Raw genomic sequence first — 12,415 nt, forward strand, 5'->3', positions numbered from 1 at the left:
GCAGGCCAAGGCAATATGTCAACACTCTGTAGAAAATATTGAATTACAGCAGCAGTATGTGGGCAAGCGTTATCCTTTTGTGGAACAGCCCCCAAAATGCTGTTCATGAATGGCAGCAGAACAGGTTGAATCAGCAGGTTGACATACAATTTTGGAGTCGGGCTGCTTGGGGATAACCACAAGAATGCTCCTGCTGTCATACGAGATCACACCCCAGACCATAATTTCAGGTGTAGTGTGTCTAGCACACAGACAGGTTGGTTGTAGGCCCTCAACTGGCCTCCTTCTAATCAACACATGGCTATCACTGGCCCCAAGACAGAACCAGCTATCATCAAAAAACACAGCAGACCTCCACGCTGTGCCCCAATGAGCTTTTGCTTGAAACCACTGAAGTCGAAATGGCAGTGGTTTGGAGTCTGTGGAATGCACGCTACAGGGAATTTGTCTCAGGGCTGTCCATGAAGCAACTGATTTCTAACAGTTCATTGTATCACTGTGGTACCAACTGCTGCTGAAATTGCTGCTGAAGATATATTATGATGCCCCAAAACCATACTCGGAACACAATGGTCTTCCTTCTCGGTAGTGCCACGGGACTCTCAGGAGCCAAGTCTTCCTGTGACTATATGTTCTTGTGATCACCACTGCCAGCAGTTGTGGTGTACAGTAACTACAGCCTTGCAAGTCTTTCTGCAGTAAAGCAGAAGAAACATCCACCTTCTCGTAGCTCTACTACATGACCTTGTTCATACTCAGTGAGTTGTTGATAACGGCATCTTTGTTGCCTTAAAGGCATTCTTGACTGACATCAATTCACCACATCCAATTTCAAGGGTAACAAATGCTCACAACAGGTACAGTGTGTATTTAAAGCAAAGCTGATTTGCATCCTCACAATGGCGCTACGAATGCCACTCTTATGTAAGTGGTCTGAAATTTGAATAGACGTCATCTTTCAGCTGTAGAAACACACCTGCCAACCTTTTTTTTGTGTTTCACAACTCCTTGGTGTTGCGATTTTTGTTTTTTGCTGTCAGTGTATATGGTTTTTCCAGTTTAAGTTTTCATCAGTACACACATCTAAGAACTTACTATTTTCTACCCTGTTTGCTATTACTTATTCCTATAGTACATTAATTGGAGGTGGGACATTTTTGACAGTACAAAATTGGGTGAGCTGCATTTTTACAAAGTTTAAAGCTATCCCATTTGTGTAAAACCATTCAGTAACTTTCACAAAAACGCCATTTACGATTTTCTCTGTTGATGTTTCTTTGTTCATCTTCACAACAGATCTTGTATCATCCCCAAACAGGACTAATTCTACCTCCTGATTCAAATAAAATGACAGCTCATTAACGCAAAGCAAGAACAGTAGTGAGCCAATAATCGAATACTATGGGCCTCCCATTGTAATTTCTCCCTGTCCAGATGATTTGGTGTCCCTGAACTACATTTTCCATAAAATCTTAATGTCTCTACTAAAATATTATGATTGACACAATCAAGTACCTTCAATAAGTTACAGAAGATTTCAGTTGATGATATCGTATCATTTAAAGAGTTTATTATATCCCTAGTAAATATATAAATAGCTGACTCAGTAGAATGGCCCTTTTGAAATTGAAACTGTTATTGGCTAAGTATCCCATTACTACACAGGTGGGTGAAAATGCTGGACTACATTACTTTCTCATAAATTTGAGAAATAAATATGTAAGGAGTAACATTGGGTGGTAGTTATTGACATCTCTGGAGTCACCCTTTTTATAGAGAGTTGTAACACTGACATATTTCAATCTTTCTGGGAAAACACACCGAGTTAATGATGCATTACCTAAGTGACTAAGAACCTTACATATTATAGGACAACAACTTATTATTGTTTTGTTGGAGTTGTTTTCCATCCCATATGTAGTTTAACTTTTTGCAGTCATGATGAGCTTCCTTGTTTCAGATGGGGATTTGATATTAATTTTTAATTCACTAAATTTCCACTGTACTGCTTCTTCAGGTTTTACTTTCTCTTCTGAACTATTTGCATCAATTTGTTCACCTGTTTTTAAAAAGCTGCAACATGTGATCTTTCTTTCTCAATGCTCCCATTCTCTTTAACAGAAATGTCAGCTTCTATGACTTCTTTCTCTGTCTCTCTTCCAACAATATTCCACATTGATTTTGTTACCTGATCTGTCAATTTAGGACTAGCTGTGCAGACTGCCACATTTTTTTTACAACTTTTGTAAATATGTTACAGTATTGTTTACAATAAGATAATATTTCTGGGTCATTACTTTTTCTGGCTATTTTGTACAAGTCCTTTTTTTCTTTGTGAAGAGACTCTGATACCTGTAGTGATCCAAGGTTTCTTTAATGACTTGCCATTATTACTTTTAATTATTTTTTAGGAAAACTGTTTTCAAAAATGGATAAAAATTCATTAAGAAATATGTTGAATTTAGAGTTAGCATTATGCTCATTGTTAACTTCACTCCATTCATCATTTTTTAAGATTTCTTTAAAATCTTCAGTAGTTTTGTCGTTAATCAGCTTCACTGCTTTATTAAACCATTCACAAACTCTTCATAGTGCTCTCCATCTCTCAGATGGCTCGATAAATACATTTGTTCATATCAAGCACACCAACCACAAGCAGTACCTCCATTTTGACAGGTGCCACCTGTTCCATGTCATATAGTCCCTTCCTTGCAGTCTCACCACTTGTGGATGCTGCACCTGCAGTGGAAAGCAGGCACTGTCAAAATATAATGATAACCTTACCAGAGCCTTTAATGACAGTATCCTATCCAGGTCATCAACAATCATATCTTCTGTATATCTTCTCTGACATAAGTAAACCTGTTAACCAGCCTTTGAACAGCACTCCCCTGATCACCCACTATCACCCTGGCCACAGAAAGCTCAACCTCTTCCTTCACCGGGGCTTACACTCCCTCTCACCATACCCTGAGATGAGGGATATTGTACCCAAAATTCTACCCACATCACTCAGAGTAGTGATCTGCCAGTAGCCCAACCTACAGAATACCCTTGTCCATTCCTACTCCAATCCTGCTCCCAATACTACACCCCATGGGTAATTCCCTCATGGTTGACCCAGATGCAAAACCTGTCTTATGCATCCATCTACCACCTCCTGCTGTCATCCAGTTGCATGCATTTCCTATCTTGTAAAAAGCAGGGTTGTGTGTGAAAGCAGCCGTGTGATACAGGGTCAGTCGGCTAAAATTTGCACTGCAAATATTGTAGAAATGGAAAGTGCCATTGATGTGCGGTTTTCACAGAGTGGATTGGTAATCAGGGGCTCATATTGTTAGCCAATCAACAAATTGTAACAATACTTAGAAAGTGTATTTTTTGTACAAACTTAACTTTTTTAAATTGCACAATGCCTATTGACATTAACAAGCTAAAAGTGGAGTAAACTAAAATTTCAGCAGTGTTTGGTGCATAATTCTAGTGCAAGTCATTAATGGGATATCGTATTTTAAAAAGTGGCCACACCACCACTTGTTTGTGCCATTCAATTGCATAGTTGCTAAGTACGATGTTATTTTTGCTTTTAGTATGCTTGTGCGTTCCTTGAGTGCATTGTGACTTGCTAGTCAGTTAGTATGTGATAGTCCAAGCAGTAGGTCAGGAGTGGGTGATGGGATTTTAGCGATGCAGTGAAATGTTCATGGTGTGTGGAGACTGTGGGAAGAATATAGTTTATTCTTGTGTGGTGTGTGCAGCAAGATACCTCAATAGAAGTCAATCATCTAGGCAGTTACTTATCAACCTCTTCAAGCAGTTATGTGAAAGTGGTAGTGTAACACCTAGACAACATAACAGAAGAAAACAACTAACAACAGAAGAGTAAGAAATTAATGTTCTTGCAGCTCATGTGCAATTGTATGAGGAATTGGCATGAGTCAGGCAAGTGCCTGTGAATTCTACATCGACATAGGTCCCATCCCTATCACATCTCTCTCCATCGAGAGCTGCTGGGAAACACTCACAAGAATTGTTTTAACTTTGGTATGTGAGCATTAAGACAGGATACTCCAGATGTATCATGTATTTTGCTTAGTGATGAAGCCACATATCCCAATCAGGCCAGGTAAACCTCCAAAACATGCACCATTGGTCTGTTGACAATCCCCATTGACTTTGTCAGATGGAACATCAGTGTCCATGCAGTATAAACGTGTGGCATGGGATAGTGAACAATCAGCTCATAGGCCCACTTTCGGTATACTGAACACAAACAAGAATCGCAGCCTCTTAACAGACCATCTTCTATGTATGCTAGAAGATATTCCTCTGCAGACTCATAGGAACCTGTGGTACCAACATGATGGCTGTCCAGCCCAACCTGTCTATCCTCCTGGCTTTGTTTTGGTGCTGTTTCCATCTCCTTTTTGGCGTTTTTGGTCCCTTTTGGGTTTGACCTCCATTTCCAAAATTTTCCGTTCAGTGTGAGCCATTTGGGGATGAACTCCCTACCTAGCTTCCATGGTGCACGTCCCCCCCCCCCTCCCCTTTCCCTGTGCACCATGGTCCCCTTCCTGCTAAGTCACCAGCACGGTAGCCAGTCCGTGTGGTGGGGCTGTTAAGTACCCACTTGGCTGAGCCTCCTGAAACCACAGGGATCACACTGCTAGTACCTCAGCTGTTAATTCCTCGTGTATGCCCAGGAGTCGATGCTCATCATTTGGGGCACCAGAACCCCCGGCAATGGCCACTGTGCCAGATGGCCCTTGCTGTGGTTGGGTGGTGCCCACAGGACGAGCCCCTGATCGGAGTGGGTGGTACTAGGGCGGATGCCTTGCGCATGAAGCGACAAAAGCTTCACCACCCTGGCCATTCTGTGGCCGTCTCGAAGAGTGGTAGCAGATGTGATTCTCCACCTTCTGATCCTTTGGCCTTCCCCTCCCTGGCCATCCCCTGGGAGGAGGGTCAAGCTTGCCGGCTTGGGTTGAAACCTTTCCCTTGGTACCTGGTTTGTACCAGGGCGGATGGCAGAAGTTTTGCCACGACCAAGCCTTTGTTTTTCCTGAAGACGATTGAAGATAAGTATGACGAAGTGGAATCGATGAGTAAAATGTGGTCCAATGCTTTGCTCATGAAGACATCTGTTTCCCAATCTTGATGCCCTGCGTGCTTGTGACCGTCTCGGTGATGTCCCAGTCTCCGTCACGCCCCACCAGTCTTTGAACTTGGTACAGAGCATTATTTTCCATAGAGATCTTCTCCAAACTGGCGAGGAGCTCTGTGCTAACATCGAGCAGCGAGGGGGTTCGTCTTATCTGCCGCGTGCAGCGAAGCCCTCTAAACAATCACACCGCTACCGGTGCCTTTATCCTGGCCTTCGAGGGGGATGTCCTCCCAGAGAAGGTCAAGGTAATGGTGTATCAGTGTGATGTAAAACCTTATATTCCACCACCGATGAGATGCTTTAAATGCTTACGGTTTGGACACTTCTCCCCGCTGCACCACTGATCCCCTCTGCAGTGACTGTGGGCGCCCCCTCCATGAGGGGAGTGCCTGTGCTCCCCCACCAGTGTATGAAAATTGTCATGGACAGCATTCTCCATGCTCACCTGTATGCCCGATGTTTGTGAAAGAAATAAGAAATCAAGAGTAGAAAACCTTAGATCAGCTCACCTACACTGAGGCTTGTTAAAAGTATGACCGGCTCCATCCCGTGTCTATGACTTCTACTTTTGCTTGAGTTACGTCCATTCCCCCTCCTACCCCCTCCTCTTCCCAGACCCATCCCATTCACCCCATGCCTTCAGCCTCCTCCTCCCTCTCCCACTCCCCATCCCCTTCAGGTGCTGCTCCCCCTCCTTCGGCGGCTGCCGGTACTCGAGCTCCCTCCTGGGACTCCTCTTCCTGGCACCCCCCTGAAAGGCAGTCTACTGCTCCACATCGACAGCACGATCCGTGGACAGTGGGTGCCAAGATTGCCCGGTGTAATTCTGTGCCTGCCCTCACTGAAGTCTGCCCTTCTCTTCCTTCCCAAGAGAAGAAGCAGAAATGCAAGAACAAGAACAAGGCCCCTCCGGTACCCCCTGAGGTGCAGCCTTCCCCTCCCCCAATCAATGAACCAACAGCGTCTGACGGCTTGAGAATCCTCCTGTGGAATTGTAATGGGTATTTGCGTCACCTTCCAGAGTTGAAGCCCCTTCTTTCCTTCTACTCTGCTGCTTGTATTGTGCTCTAGGAGACCCATTTTGTCAATTCTTACTCACCTACCCTTCGTGGGTTCCACCATTTCTGTCGGAACCGAATAGGCCCTTTGCAGGCTTCTGGTGGAGTTTGCACCTTGGTCTACAAGGACATTGTTAATAAATGGGTTCCCCTCCATACCACTCTGGAAGCCATTGCTGTCAGGGTCTGTTTGGCCACTCCAATCACAATCTGTAATCTCTACCTCCCACCTGACTGGCCGCCCACATCCCATGCCCTCACCACTCTTCTTCAACAACTCCCTTCTCCCTTCCTGCTATTAGGAGACTTTAATGCCCACAACCCTCTTTGGCGTAGTCATACGACTACTGTCCTGGGCAGGACAGTTGAAGCTGTTCTGGCAGGGCTTGACCTCTGTTTACTAAACACAGGTGCTCCCATACACTTTAGTGTGGCGCACGGCACTTTCTCTACCATTGACCTCTCCATCTGCAGTCCCAGCCTTCTTCCCTCCATTCAGTTGGGAGTCCACGATGACTTATGTGACAGCGACCATTATCCGATTGTTTTGACCTTCCTTCAGTGTCTCTCGCTCCATCACCCTCCCAGGTGGGCCATATCTAAGGCTGATTGGGGTGCCTTCTCCTTTGCTCCCATTCCCCCCGTCTTGCCACACGACAGTGTTGATGAATCTACTCAGACTTTGACTGCCGCCATCCATTCAGCAGCTGTTTCAGCAATCCCCTCTTCCTCAGGTTCCCCACACCGGAAGATGGTCCCTTGGTGGACTCCGGAAATTGCTGCAGTCATAAAAGATCGCCGCTGTGCTCTTCAACACTTCAAGTGGCACCCTTTTACTGCTCTTCTTCTGGTCTTTAAATGATTCCCCTCCATGCCCGCTACCTAATCAAATTTCAGAATCAGATTTGCTGGGAACAATATGTAGCTGCTATAGGACTACACACCCCCTCTTTAGAAGTCTGGGTGAAACTCAGGCGAATTTTTGGCCACCGTCCTCCCACCGGGGTTGCAGGAATTTCTGTGCATGGTGTTGTCCTTACCAATCCGGATTTTGTAGCAGAAAATTTCGCTCAACACTTTGCTCAAGCTTCAGCATCAGCTCAGTATCCGCCCATGTTCCTTCTCCTGAAAGAGTGCTCAGAACGAATGCTTTTGTCTTTTGTTTCTCACTGCTCGGCGCCATATAATGCTCCATTCAGCGAGTGGGAATTTGCCAGCGCCCTCACCCTTTGTCCTGACACAGCTCTTGGACCGGATTGGATACATAGCCAAATACTCCAACACATATCGGTGGCTGGCCACCATCGTATACTGACCCTCTTCAACCGTCTGTGGAGTGAGGGAGTTTTTCCTACCCAGTGGCAGGAAAGCATTGTTGTTCCGGTGTTGAATCCAGGGAAACCACCCCTTCAGTTTGATAGCTACCATCCAATTAGCCTTACTAACACCCTCTGCAAGTTCCTTGAACGCATAGTGATTCGGCGGCTGTTTTGAATCCTTGAATCACACGACCTTTTGTCATCAACTCAAAGTGGTTTTCGCTGTGGCCGCTCTAGGGTGGATAACTTGGTCCACTGGAGTCTGCTATACGGTCGGCTTTTGCCCATCAAAAACACCTCCTTGCAGTCTTCTTTGATCTGCATAAAGCCTATGACACCACCTGGTGCCATCACATCACCACCACCCTACATGAATGGGGCCTTTGAGGCACTCTGCCCATTTTTATCCGTAACTTCCTTTCTTGTCGCTCTTTTCGGGTCCAAGTTGGCTGCTCTTACAGCACTCCCCATCTGCAAGAAAATGGGCTTCCACAGGGTTCCGTGCTGAGTGTCCTTCTCTTTCTCATAGCCGTTTATGGTCTGGTGACAGCTGTTTGGCCGACAGTGTCCCCCTCTTTGTATGCTGACGATTTTGGTATCTACCTCACTTCCTCCGTAATGGGCACTGCAGAACGCCGTCTACGGGAGCAATCTGCCATGCGCACTCATGGGCTCTCTCCCATGGCTTTCAGTTTTTGTTGGCCAAGACATGTGTCGTGCATTTCTGCCGTCACCGTACAGTCCATCCCCATCCAAAACTGTTTCTCGATGGCCAGCCCCTCATAGTAGTGGACACCCATTGCTTCTTCGGTCTGGTCTTCGATGCCCGGATGACATGGCTCCCTCATCTTTGCCAGCTGAAGAGGACGTGCTGGTCCCATCTCCATGTTCTTAGGTGTCTGTGCAATACCACCCGGGGTGCAGACCGCTCTGTTCTCCTGCAATTGTATCAAGCGTTAGTCCAGTCTCGTTTAGATTATGGAAGTCCTGTCTATGGTTCTGCGTCGCCTTCGACGCTGCAAGATACTAGACCCCATCCGCCACTGTGGGATCCGACTTGTGACTGGTGCCTTCTGGACTGGCCTCGTACTTAGCCTTCTTGCAGAGGCAGGTATTCCACCACTGTGAGTTTTGCACCAACAACAGCTGATATCTTATGCGCTCCGCATTCGCTGCATCTCGAGCACCTTAATTATGGTCTCCTTTACCCAGACACAGAGATCACCCTGCTGCAGCAGCAGCCACGATGTGGGCTTACCATGGCTGTCCGCATTCACTCACTCTTTTTTGAACTCCAGCAATTCCCTTTACCGCCTCTCTTCTTTGCTCACGCATGTACCCCTCCTTGGTGCGTCTCTTGGCCACAGCTCTGTCTTGATCTCTCAATCAATTCAAAGGATTCTGTCCCTCTGATTGACTCTTCGCCACCTATCCTACTGTCTCCTCAGTTCATTCCAGGGTTCGGAAGTGATGTATACTGATGGCTCCGTGGTTGCTGGCCACACTGGTTTTGCTTACACTTATGCGCGATGCTCAGAACTTCTTTCCTTGCCAGATAGCTGTAGTGTTTTTACTGCAGAATTGGTAGCCATCTTGCACGCACTGGACCACATCCGCTCCTGCTCAGGACTGTCCTTCACTATCTGTAGTGACTATTGAGCGGTTTGCAGGCTATCGGCCAGTGATTCCTTCGCCACCCGTCGGTCATTGCTATCCAGGACTCCCTTTCTATCCTTGCCCAGCGTGGATGCTCAGTGGTTTTCATTTGGAACCCAGGCCATGTTGGGATTCTTAAGTTAGCTACTACCGGGCCATATCTTGCAGTTGGCATTCTGGAAATAGACCTTCGCTTGGCATTGCGTCGTTGGGTTTTGGGCCTTTGGGATGCAGAATGGCACACTTTTTCTTTGCCGAACAAGCTCAGGGCGATTAAGGTTTCTACAACTCCATGGTGGTCCTCCTCCTGGACCTCTCGTAAGGCCTCTGTCGTCCTATGCTGGCTCCGCATCGGCCATACTTGGTTGACTCATGGTTATCTCCTCCGTCTTGAGGACCCCCCTCTCTGTCATTGTGGATCGATGTTGACTGTGGCTCACATCTTACTGGACTGCCCCAACTTAGCTACCCTGCGACGGACTTTTAGCTTTTCAGAGTCACTATCGCTGGTGTTGGCTGACAGTGCCTCAATAGTGGATCTCGTTTTACGTTTTATTCGTGATGGGGGTTTATTATCACTTTATTTAAGGGGGGGACCTTCCACCTTATTGGTGAGCGAAAGGGATGGCAGGCCCTAGCTCCCCCTTTTGCCCTGACTGGATTGGCTTCAAATGGGCTTGGTGGTTCATCCCGGCTATCTGACTTCCCACTCCTTTCCTTATGTGGTCTGTTATGTCTTGAGCATCTCTTTGTCTCCTGTGCTTCTTCCTTCATGCCCCTGTCATTAGTCACTTTCTATCCCTCACCTCTTCTTCCATCCTTTTCCTTCCTTCCCTGTTAATAGTTTATCATTTTATGGATATTGTAGTTCCCTCTTTTAATGTGAGATTTTATAGCTTTTAGTTAATCTAAGGTCAGAGGGTGTGATGACCACATAGTTCGGTCCCTTCTCCACCCAACCAGCCAACCAAATCATTGGATTGGATGCAGAGGACCTGTACCTTTTCCAGACTGTTCCCCAGATTTTATGAGTGTGAGGAAGTCTGAAAGAAGCTGTCTAAAAGGACATACCAAGCACACCCGATGATATACAATGACATATTACTGCAGCCTGCTTGGACATCTCCACTGAAATGTTAACACGTCTGCAGCAGTCATTCCATACCAGACTGGAAATGTTTATTGCTGCTGCGAGTGGTGATTTGGAACACAACCTGTGATGGCTAATTGTCTTGCTACTGGTCAGAATCTACATAACTGGTGTATGCACGTGTTTTCTTTAGTGTGTGCTACCACAGGTATTGTACAAGTGTTGGTGTGGGAACTCTTCAAAATACAGTGTCTCATCAACAACTCACACTATGATACTGCAAGAAATACCACTGACATTCTAATTTTACCCCACTTTTAGTTGGTTAATGTTAGTAGACATTGTGCCACTTAAAAATTGTATGTTGGCACAAAAATACACTTCCAGCTGCCAAACATGCTGTTCATCATAACACAAATGTCTTAAACAGCTGCTTCACTACAGAAGTCATTTGGGTGCTCCCTTCAGCACTAGTCTCTCTGAATTATGGAGGTGGAATTTGTGTCTCCAGCATATCCTGGACTCTCACAATCCTACCAGCACGAACCTCTGCTAAATTTTTTCCTGGTGCCTCACTTTACCTTTTTCCCCTCTCTTTTCTGTCTCCTCCTACCACCCCCCCACCACCTCCAATACAGGTGTATTCTCTCCCTCCCCCTCCCCCTCCCTCTCTCCCACGTCTCTCCCTCTCTCCCCCGTCTCTCCCTCTCTCCCCCGTCTCTCCCTCTCTCCCCCGTCTCTCCCTCTCTCCCCCGTCTCTCCCTCTCTCCCCCGTCTCTCCCTCTCTCCCCCGTCTCTCCCTCTCTCCCCCGTCTCTCCCTCTCTCCCCCGTCTCTCCCTCTCTCCCCCGTCTCTCCCTCTCTCCCCCGTCTCTCCCTCTCTCCCCCGTCTCTCCCTCTCTCCCCCGTCTCTCCCTCTCTCCCCTCTCTCTCCCTCTCTCCCCCGTCTCTCCCTCTCTCCCCCGTCTCTCCCTCTCTCCCCCGTCTCTCCCTCTCTCCCCCGTCTCTCCCTCTCTCCCCCGTCTCTCCCTCTCTCCCCCGTCTCTCCCTCTCTCCCCCGTCTCTCCCTCTCTCCCCCGTCCCTCCCTCTCTCCCCCGTCCCTCCCTCTCTCCCCCGTCCCTCCCTCTCCCCCCCGTCCCTCCCTCTCCCCCCCGTCCCTCCCTCTCCCCCCCGTCCCTCCCTCTCCCCCCCGTCCCTCCCTCTCCCCCCCGTCCCTCCCTCTCCCCCCCGTCCCTCCCTCTCCCCCCCGTCCCTCCCTCTCCCCCCCGCCCCTCCCTCTCTCCCCCCGCCCCTCCCCGTCTCCCCCCGCCCCTCCCCCTCTCCCCCCGCCCCTCCCCGTCTCCCCCCGCCCCTCCCCGTCTCCCCCCGCCCCTCCCCGTCTCCCCCCGCCCCTCCCCGTCTCCCCCCGCCCCTCCCCGTCTCCCCCCGCCCCTCCCCGTCTCCCCCCGCCCCTCCCCGTCTCCCCCCGCCCCTCCCCGTCTCCCCCCGCCCCTCCCCGTCTCCCCCCGCCCCTCCCCGTCTCCCCCCGCCCCTCCCCGTCTCCCCCCGCCCCTCCCCGTCTCCCCCCGCCCCTCCCCGTCTCCCCCCGCCCCTCCCCGTCTCCCCCCGCCCCTCCCCGTCTCCCCCCGCCCCTCCCCGTCTCCCCCCGCCCCTCCCCGTCTCCCCCCGCCCCTCCCCGTCTCCCCCCGCCCCTCCCCGTCTCCCCCCGCCCCTCCCCGTCTCCCCCCGCCCCTCCCCGTCTCCCCCCGCCCCTCCCCGTCTCCACCCCGCCCCTCCCCGTCTCCACCCCGCCCCTCCCCCTCTCCACCCCGTCCCTCCCCCTCTCCACCCCGTCCCTCCCCCTCACACTCACTGGTTGTGAATTGAATGCAAAAGGCAACACAGTCATGTACCATCTGTAAGTAAACAGCCTCAAATGCAGTATACAGATGTCATCAAATGACCAGCAGGACAGAGTTTCAACCAGCGGAAGAGTTCGACCATTGTAGCACCTTGGATGATCAACAGCTAACAGCAGAAACTATGCAAGTCAGAGCTCAATTAAACTTGCACTCTGAAAAGGACTTGTAAAAACTGCCTGTATGTACTCTTCTGGACTGTGGTTTCCTTTGTACATTTCCCTGTATCT

The 12,415-nt window shown here is 49.0% G+C and overlaps 1 protein-coding gene across 3 annotated transcripts in view; it reads left to right on the top strand.

Moving 5' to 3' along the window:
• The window catches only part of LOC126248386 (crossover junction endonuclease MUS81), a 214,678-nt gene that overhangs the window by 124,365 nt on the left and 77,898 nt on the right, over window positions 1–12,415 (top strand). The gene's annotated exons all lie outside the window — the stretch shown is intronic.

Source organism: Schistocerca nitens, chromosome 3, assembly GCF_023898315.1.
Source record: "Schistocerca nitens isolate TAMUIC-IGC-003100 chromosome 3, iqSchNite1.1, whole genome shotgun sequence".
NCBI classification, from domain to species: domain Eukaryota; kingdom Metazoa; phylum Arthropoda; class Insecta; order Orthoptera; family Acrididae; genus Schistocerca; species Schistocerca nitens.